A 10642-nucleotide genomic window follows, 5' to 3' on the forward strand; every position below is an offset into this window, starting at 1 on the left:
ATGAGAGAAAGAGAGAGAGAGAGAACTCACCTTGAGGGAGGATTGAAGGCAAGACCAAAAAAAAACAAGTATGGAAAAGATGTAGAAATTGTAAATGAAAAAGAATGCAATTAGCTCTTTTTATTATTTTATTATTTTATTTTTTATGTGAGGAATGGGAGCAAAATATTTGAAAGAGGAGAGGGAGAAGGTGGCTGGAGAAGAAAAAGAATGAATGAATAAAAAAAAAAAGTAAGGTTTTTATAGGGGTGGGGTTGGGCCGCTATCCAGCGCTGTGGCGCTTAATCGTTCTGTGTTGGCCTTCCATTCAGTGTCACGGCTCTTCCTTTAAGGGCCGTGGCATTGAAACATTCTATTTTCACCTTTTGTTTTTCAAGGCCGCGACTCTTGATTTGAAGGCAGTGGCTCTGACCTTCTTTTTTTAAAACCAATCACTTGCAAAGGAAACATAAAAAGAAATTAGATCAAAAGAAATAAACTGTAACTAACAAAACTTAAAGGAAACAAAGACGAAAATAAGTAAAGTTGAGGACCTTGGGTTACCTCCCAAGAAACGTTTCATTTATAGTCTTTGGCTAGACTGACTTAGACTCTAGGCTATATCAAGCAAGTGTATTGAGGACTTTTGACGATTAATTTAGCCTCTCCAATAATGCTTCAATCTTTGTCCATTGACTTTAAAGTTTTGACCATTTGTCCCATTAACTTCAATTGCTCCATGTGGGAATACCTATTTGACAATGAAAGGACCAGACCACCTTGATTTGAGTTTTTTTGGAAATAATTTCAAGTGAGAATTATAGAGCAGCACTACTTGTCCCTACTCAAAGCTTTATTCCACTATCTTCTTATCATGTCGTTGCTTTGTTTTCTCTTAATAGAGTTTGGCATTCTCATAAGCTTGAAGGCGAAATTCATTAAGTTCATTTAATTGCAACAACCTTTGCTCACCCGCTGCTTGTAAATCAAAATTTAACTTCTTCATAGCCTAATAAGCATTGTGCTTAAGTTCCACCGGTAAGTGACAAGCTTTGCCAAAGACCAACTTGTATGGAGACATGCCAATTGGGGTCTTCTAAGTAGTCCGATATGCCCACAATGCATCATCCAATCTTTTTGCCCAATCTTTTCTTATGGGACACACTATTTTCTCCAAAATCCTCTTGATTTCTCTATTTGATACTTTCGCTTGGCCATTAATTTGAGGATGGTACATAGTTACAACCTTATGTTTAACTCCATATTTTGCTAGAAGGGCATCAAAATACTTGTTGCAAAAATGACGTCCGTCATTGCTAACAATTACCCTTGGAGTGCCAAATCGAGTGAAAATGTTCTTCATAATGAAATTCATCACTACCTTGGAATCATTATGAGGAAAGGCTGTCGTTTCAACCCATTTGGAGACATAATCTATGGCAAGCAAGATGTATTTGTTGTTGTATGAAGATATGAATGGACCCATGAACTCAATACCGCATACATAAAAAATTTCTATTTCAAAGATGTTGTTGAGAGGCATCTTCTGTCACCTTAAGATATTACCCATTCTTTGGCACCTGTCACAATGCAAAACAAAATTGTGAGCATCCTTAAATAATGTAGGCCAATACAAACCTGATTGGAAGACTTTAGCAGCAGTATTTGTTCTTTCAAAGTGTCCTCCATAATCTGAAGAATGGCAATGGTGAAGCACATTTTGAATTTCTTCTTCTACGACACATTTTCTAAAGATTTGGGCTTGATACTATTTAAACAAGTAAGGCTTATCCCAAAAATAAAATTTAACATCATGCAAAAATTTCTTTTTCTGATAAAAATTTAAATTAAAGGGAATAATATTGCTTACTAGATAATTCACGAAATCAGCATACCAAGGAAGTGATTTTTTACCAACTTGAAGGATTTGTTCGTCAGGAAACGTCTCATCGATTAAGGTTGAATCCTTACCTTGAGCTTCCATTTCAAATCTTGAGAGGTGGTTTGCCACTTAATTTTCTATTCCTTTTCTATCACGAATCACAAGATCAAACTCTTGTAGCAAGAGAATCCACCTTATCAATCTTGGTGTAGCATCCTTTTTGGCAATCAAATATTTGATAATTAAATGGTCAACGTACATTATCACCTTTGTCCCCACGAGATAGGAGCGAAATTTGTCAAAAGTAAAAACTACAGCCAGAAGCTCCTTTTCTGTTGTGATATAATTTTTCTGGGCCTCATTCAAAATCTTGCTAGCATAATAAATGGAATGAACAATTTTATCCTTCTTTTGTCCAAAAACAACTCCCACCGCATAATCACTTGCATCACACATGCTTCAAGAGGATCATTAGGATATTTTTCTAAGAAAACATCTTGTGTAAAGTCATTTACCACACTCACAGCAAAGTAGTCTTCAAATGTCATAGGCAATTTTAAAGCTTTGAAAATATTAAATATTACTTGTTGGTCTTGAACTCTAAAGTGAGCTCACCTTTTTCAACATGAATCAAAGCTCTAGCAGTTGCTAAGAATGGTGTTGTTGATTTCTCATGCAAGTGTACTGTCATGACCCAAATTTCGGGCCATGACCGGTGCATGGGCCCAATGGACGTAGTCCACTAAGCCCAAGCAAGCCTATTAATCTGACGTGTTCATCATTCCATCATAAACTGCTAAGTCACATTTCATAACTTAGAATCAAAATAATATTAAACATTTGCCACCTCATACTGGCATACTGAACAAGTGTATATACATTATCTACAACATGTATCTTAATAATTTACATTAGGTTTGTCTATACACAACAAAAGAATACTCGACTTTCAGCAGAGGGACTCGGACGAATGTACAGCTGCTGAATGCCGAGACACCTACCAAAAGATGGTTACAAGTCTACAAGGACACCTCATCCTAGTTACCGGCTGCCTCGTGATCTGAAAACATGAAGTTGAAAACGGTGAGTATAAACCCAGTGAGTGAACAAGGAAGGGAACAAGCAACCATAAGGGAGAATTTAAAATCATGATGCATTTGTTTTAAAACAATGCAATTTAATTTCATTCATATTGAAAACCCCTCATTAAACCTTTAAATAATTAATCACTTGGTAATGATGAACCCATACATATCAAATAATTTGAAAAAAATGAAGGCTTCAGTGATACACAAGCAAGTCAAATGCGACAACGAATCTTCGTTGCAGCGGAAAGGCATTCTCACTACAGCTACGCTGCAGCAAGAATGCCTTTTCGCTGCAGCGACGTTGGGATTAAGTTATTAGCCGAATGAGGGTTCCTCAACTGACCGAGGGTTTCTCACCAAACCTACTCATTTAAAACTTAATTCACTTATTCCTTAATGTTGGAAGTCCAAGCTCAACTATGGTACAAAAGAAATGGAAAATGGAGCAGCAACCGAACCAATGAGGAAACAAAACAGAAAGTTTTTTGCTACAGCAAGAATGAATCTCGCTGTAGCGAAATTTTGGTCCCAAAACAGAATGTTTCTCGCTGCAGCGAGATTCATTCTTGCTGTAGCGAGAAGCTACAGTACTTTTCTCGCTGCAGTGAGAATGCATTTTCGCTACAGCGAGAACCAAACTAGTGAGGCTTTCAAAAACCTGAGAGTTTCTCGCTGCAACGAGAATCAGAAGATTAAGAAAAAAAATGTCATTTTCCCTTAAAACAAAGCCATTTTGCTAAATAACAAAAGCAACATGTAACACATGCAAACTCCCAAATTTCAACAAATCAAATGCTCACACTTTTGCATTTCAACCATATACCATATATGTATATATATATTGTGGCATTCCCACCGGGGGACCCACTCGAAGGTATTGTTTTATCCGGGTTGCCAATGTGTGCCCCGTTGCAGCAGTCCGGCACGACCTCTCCGATCCTTGGATTGAACACAAGAACTTTTGTTTCCCCCGAAGGGAACACCTTTAACCATTCCAGTTGCAACTTGGCAACCCGGAAAGAACAATACCTTCGAGTGGGTCCCCCAGTGGGAATGCCACATATATATATCAATCATCATGTACACCATCCCGTCATCATCATGCACATCATCCCATCATCCCTCAACTCATGCGCACTCCCTACTCGCACATGGCTAGGTCATCACCGGGTTATGCGCACTCTCTACTCGCACATAAACGGGTCATCATCGACTTATGCGCACTCCCTACTCACATATAGCCGAGTTAATGTCATTACACAATAATGTATTCATATATATATATATATATATATAAACACAATGTGGTAGTGCATGAATCAATAATAGTCACATGTCACAACATGGAGACAATTTATCAAAAGCTTGTTCCCAAGGCACTTGTTTTTATGAAAAGCTAGATAATCCATTCAAATGTTTGGCAAATACATTATATCCCCAAAATAAGTTTTGAATGCAGTTCACTCACCGATTTATTGTTGAGCCTTTAGCTAACTCTAATTCCCTTAATGATCCAATTGGGGTGATAGAGCTTCGTTAGAACCTAAAATCACATTAGCATCAACAATAGGTCAATTCACATACTATAACCCTAAAAGCTATCTCTTAGCTAGCTTTTAATTTCCACATTAAATGGCTATCTATATTCACTATCTTAATCACTATAAAATGAATGAACATCCTCAACAATAAAATAGCTTATAATCTCAATTACTAGCCATTATCCATAGCTAAAAATCAAGCTTGGTTCATCACTCACCCTAGGGTTTTTTTGTAGTTGAATTCTTTTCCAATAGCTTCCAAATTAATGGGATAATTCTCTTTTTCTCTCTCTAGAATGCTCAACTAGTGAGAGAAAGTATGGAAATAAGATTTATCAAGGCTTTTGAAGTGAGAGAGTGAAAGAATACAAGGGTTCTAGTAAAAAAGGCTCAAAGGTATGAAAACTTGAGCTAGTGAGAGAAAATTATGCAAGCTCCATATCAAGCTTCCATGGAGGTTGGAAGCAACGCGAGATGGAAGAAGAAGAAGAAGACAAGCTGCTGGAAATTCAAGAAGCTATTGGAAGGAGAAGATATTTATAGCCCAAGCTTATCCATTCCCTTGAAATTACCAAATTACCCCTCCACAAATTAGCTTATTCTCCTCCAATCTTTTATGCACTCTTTTTGTTCTTTTGACACTGGGACAAGGTCCATAATGGTCTAGACATACTCGGGTTCATGAAAACTTAAAATTTTAACTTGAGGTGAAAAATGACCATTTTACCCCTATCGTGAAAATCATCATAATTTTTATTTCCTTTTCATTTTACCCCTAATTTTATCATCCATTTATGCCGTAGGCCTAATTAGGCCATAATATTGTTTAAAATCTTACTTTTATGGGCTTACTAATAAAATGACGAAATTACCCCTGATCAGGGATATCGCGTATTTTACTAACTATGAGTCTATAAAGGTCAAGGTCTCACATGTACGTATCATTAACAAGTAATATAGTAATGAATAAAGTATCGTTCTCATGGAGAATTGTTTTAATTCATACTACTAACTACTAAAATTAACACACCCTTATTTTATTCAAACAACCAAATTTTAAATTTATTAAAAAGAAAAATTAAAACTACTAAACTGAAACTTCAATCAACTACCAGACTTAAGATTATAATCCCTCAATACTTCATTTGATTATTGTCTATCTCTCTTAACTTAGTTTAAAGGATTAAGTTGCTATATTAAAGTCCTAAATTATTTATAGGTCTTTGTCGAGTTTCTCATAAAAATACCTCTCTCAATTAATTTACTATATGTCTATGCAAATTAAATTGAAGAAAGATTTATTAAGTCTGTGCTTTAATCCTGGCTACGTATGCCTTATAAGTGTATGTCTACCCTATATGCAAATCAAACCACCTAATCAACTAAGTGCATTCGATCATATACTATTCTATTCAAGGTCTACCTAAATCTCCTTCGTCAAGGTTTAACTTAGGTTTTCAATTTAATCTAATTGGTGATCAGGCAATTAGAAGCATTAAGAACATAATAAAATAAACAACCTAAATCTATCAAATATAAGCAAAAGAGAGATAAATAATTCAGACTACATAATGAGTTCAATCATAATCTTAGATTAACAATTTAGTTCTCCATCAAGTCATACATCATCATTGAACAAAGTTTAAACAATAAAAACAAACTAAGAAAATAAAAGAATAATTAAAAAGAGTAAACTCAAGAATTATAATCTTTATCTTCCAAGTTTTCTTGAATCATTCAAAATCTTCTCTGCTTCAATAACTTTGCGGCTTGACTCTCAGCTTTCAATTTGGTGTTTTTTCCTTTCCCTCTTTGAGTCCTCTGAAAGGTTGTTTTTATGAGCCTTGAAGTTAGGCTAGTTTGGGTGGAGAAAGAATTCAACTCAAACTAGGATTTCCTCATCAGACTATGTGAGTCACAGCCTTGCCCAATTAATTAATAGAAATCGTAATTGCTCTAAGACTACTACAATGTGTCAACTTTGACAACATTTTTGACCATCTTCCACACTAAACATGGCAAAGTGGTAAACATGAAAGTTGTATATTTTTCTCTTATATTTCCAATGGTTAAAGAATCACTTCATTTGGAGCTCTGTAGAGAAAGTTATGGCAGAAATAACAAAACATATGTAGTGGAAGTCTGCACCTTGAAATTGCTCTTTTTCTTCCACTAAAATTCTTCTTTTATCAAGTACCTACAAAAGCACAAATAAATCAAATAACAACATATCCTATCCACATTAGCACCAAATTAAGATAAAATTAACTAAGATTAGATTAACTCACCTAAAATAACTAATTTAAAATAATTAAATAAAATCTACTAATTTTTATGCATTACTACAAGAATTAAGCCAAATTATTATTAAAATTAAGCCCAAATAACTCTATATTAGAGAGTTATCATACCCCCAAACTTAATATTTTGCTAGTCCTCGAGCAAAACATAGAAAAGAACCTAACTTACAAAAATCAAATTCAGTTAATGAAAACTAAAATAAATATAGTTACTACTATTATTATTGCTAGTACTACTATTATTACTAGAGATAAAGTTCACCAACTCAATGATTTCCTATGATTTCCTCAAAAGTATGTCTATCAATCATTAATCGAAGGAAAAATATAGGCTTCATTCAAATTCAGGTTTTAATTTTAATGCAAGCACATTCTCAAATGGATTTTCGTGTGTGTGAAATCTTTTACCAAAAATATCATGACATCCGGATGAGTTTATGCCAACACTGTAACGACTGCTCTTCGGCCATTACTAGCATTCGAGACCTTCGAGAGAACCCACCAAGTCCTAAACAAGCCTTATTAGGGATTCTCGATAGTTCACTATACTCGTTCATCAATCCATATTAGTGATTAAACCATATACTTTTGTATCATAACTTGAACCATAATTATAATAATCAATTCAATCTTAAAACATATACTCATAAGTATATACAATGAGGTCTAAAGTCTCCAATTAAACATTTATAATGAGACCAATACTCATTTACAAAGAAAACAAAGTACAATGACTCGACCTCTAGCAACGGAGTGACTTGGAATGAAATACTATGAGATGACTTTACCTATTTGCAATAGACCATAAGTGCCGATGATTGCACGCTAGGCCGATTACTATCTACAAAAAGGGAAATAAGGGGGTGATCTCACAAACTCAGTAATCATCGGCTGTATGAGTAGGGAGAAGATGGGAAACAAGCAATAAGCATATCATTTGAATGATAAAACCAGAATTTATAATGCGCTTCTTATAAAAAAACCATAAGAATGATATTTGTGCCTTGTAAAAATAATATCGTAAAATCATAATACAATGCTTTCTTTGGCAAAACAGTGTCGAAAATAAGTGTAACAGAAAAAGTTTTAATCATCGAAAACATCATTGCCATCAAATTATGAAATACAGTATAAAGGTAACCACGCTCCCAAAATGTGTGGCATGTAAAGAAACCAAAGTGTACGACCATCTAAATCAACTCATGTTTGTCAAGTAAGCACTGAAAGCTTTTATTTAAATAATAGGCGCTATAGAGAAAATCTTAATTCTCCACGATGCAAGAGAGTACGCTTTGAAAACTCACTAGGCTCTCGAGTAGGAAAGCATAATATCAACAGTGGACCTACTTCCACATAATAACAATCCGAGAGTCTTCCTCCATAGAATTCCCATAGCCATGGTAGTCTCCACGATGTTGGTCGACGTCAGAGAATCAAGCGTTCGCTACCATGCACATCCGGGAGTCTTACTCTACTGGATCACTTGTGGTCTAGCCATATATACATATCACAAGTCGTGGCCCTCACCACGCCTAACCGCCTGTCGACAACCCAAAGGTTCTCTAGCTAGAGCTCACTCTTGCACGAGGGTCACAATTAACCGAAGTGACAGTCGTCGTACTCTCGACGCACTTGGTTTATCAAAACCATTTTCAAAAATCACATTGAGGTTTCCAAGTCTTTCGCTTAAAACCATTTGAAACCAAGGTTCAATAACCTTTCATATTACTTTTCACATTAAAAGGCATGGTGTATTCTCTTATACAAAGATCGAACTAAAACTGGTACTCAAAACTTGCATTTTAAATCATTTAACAATTGCATTTAAACTATGCATATCACACAAAAATACAAGGCACGGATTTTAAATGCAAAACAGTATAAAAGACTTGTTTCTCGATTCTTAAAACACTTTACATATATAGCTCATCTATAGATATATCCAAAAAATTTTCAAAACAACTTGCATCCAAATTTCTTATGAGTTCTGCCAGCTCACGCTTTCCACAATAATAGTTTATAAATCATTATAAATCCATTTAGAAATCGCCTATCGAGGCTATCAGCTCATGCTTTCCACAATTGCATTTAATGAAATCTGGCAACATTTATGAAACGTATAACACTATATAGCTATGGAGATTTTGAAATAGGCACCCTCCACTCACCTTACAATAGCGGGATGCTTTGTCGTTATTGGTTCGGGTGCGTATCTCATTATTTCTACTTGTGGTCACTCGTTACTTCACCCGGCACGCCACCACGGTAAACTTTTCTACTTATATACTTCCCAGCAACAATCCAAATTCAATAATCTTAGTGTTTATCATTCCCATTTTCCTCCTCATTCAAACATTACCATCATGTTAATAAGTCATACTATGCTAGAATCACCACTTTTCCTCACTTAACCTTGCATATTCATATACATCTTAACACATTTTTACCAAAGTTGCCTTTATCCTTTGCTTGCGTAATTCTTTAAATTAAAATTATCGACAACTTATTTATGACTCTAATACATATGTTAATCCTTTCTAAGGATATTTATCAAGTTCAACTATCATTTCCACAACAATAACCTAGCATATGGCAGCAACTATAATTTCACTTCCATCAAACATTTTCTAAGTCTATATGTACTACTATTCTCATTTACATTTTGCCACCAAGCATAACATCAATATTCATTCATACGCACCAGCATCCATAACTTTTTAAGCCTTTCCTAACAAGACATATCCACACAATCCATTTTTTCCAAGCTTCCAATTAATATAATTACTTTCCAACCATGCCCATGACATCACCATAACATTACATATTGCACATAATCATTCTCACAATATTAAACTAATCATAGACTTCAAATTGTAGCATTAAGCTTACAACTTGGTTTTAGCTTGGATTTCACCCAACAAAATTCATAATTTCCTCACACCCATGGCCACCATTGCTGCCACAAAATGATTTACACATTATTTCTCCAAAGATGTAACCAACCGTGAGCTTAAAACACAAAAATCCTTACCTTATTTTTCTTGAGTCTTGAGACCCACTTGATATTTCTTCAATTACTCTTGAATCACTCACTACCTAAGCCTCTCACTTTTCTCTCCTTTCTTGGCCGATTCTCTCTATTTTTCTTTCCAAATGCATGGTGGCAAGGTGAAATGGCATAGGAGAATGAAAATGGCTTTGGGAGCATGAAGGTGAAGGAGAAAATATCTTTTGGCTAGAGATAAGAACCAGCCATGGGATAAAGATGAAGAGTCAAAGCTTTCTTTGGAAGCTTTGACCAAACTAGTGGCAAAATTACCATTTTGCCCTCTAAAGTTTTCACCATTTTTAATTGTATCCTCCCACAATCTTTTAATTCCAATTTCTTTCCATTTTTCTTCCTTAACACTTGTATCAATAAAATATCAAGTTTATGCTTTAACGCGGTATCACTGCAATATTTAAATATTTACTTACTTGCGCTAGTTTTTTTTTATAAAGACACACGGGCCCTATTAACGTCATTTTTCCCTAAAATTTTCTCGTTCTTCTTCTCCTCCACTTAGATTGACCATATACTCCTTCTTCATGAAAAATTTCAATACTAAATAAAATATTAATATTTTAATATTATTTTATTCTAAAATTTTTCACTTGTCTCCTTGGAACCCAAAATGTCTTATTATGCTCTGATTCACTTTCGAATCATTTTTTATATCGTTAATTCATCCTTGATAAAAATATTATTACTTAATCATTATTTCATCACGTGTGAAATATTTTATTCCAAACTATGCCTTTCACTTTTCAGCGCTTTTAAACACTCTAATTAACCTTAATTGGCATCCGATA

This window comes from Theobroma cacao, chromosome 4 (assembly GCF_000208745.1).
Source record: "Theobroma cacao cultivar B97-61/B2 chromosome 4, Criollo_cocoa_genome_V2, whole genome shotgun sequence".
In the NCBI taxonomy this organism is placed as follows: Eukaryota; Viridiplantae; Streptophyta; class Magnoliopsida; order Malvales; family Malvaceae; genus Theobroma; species Theobroma cacao.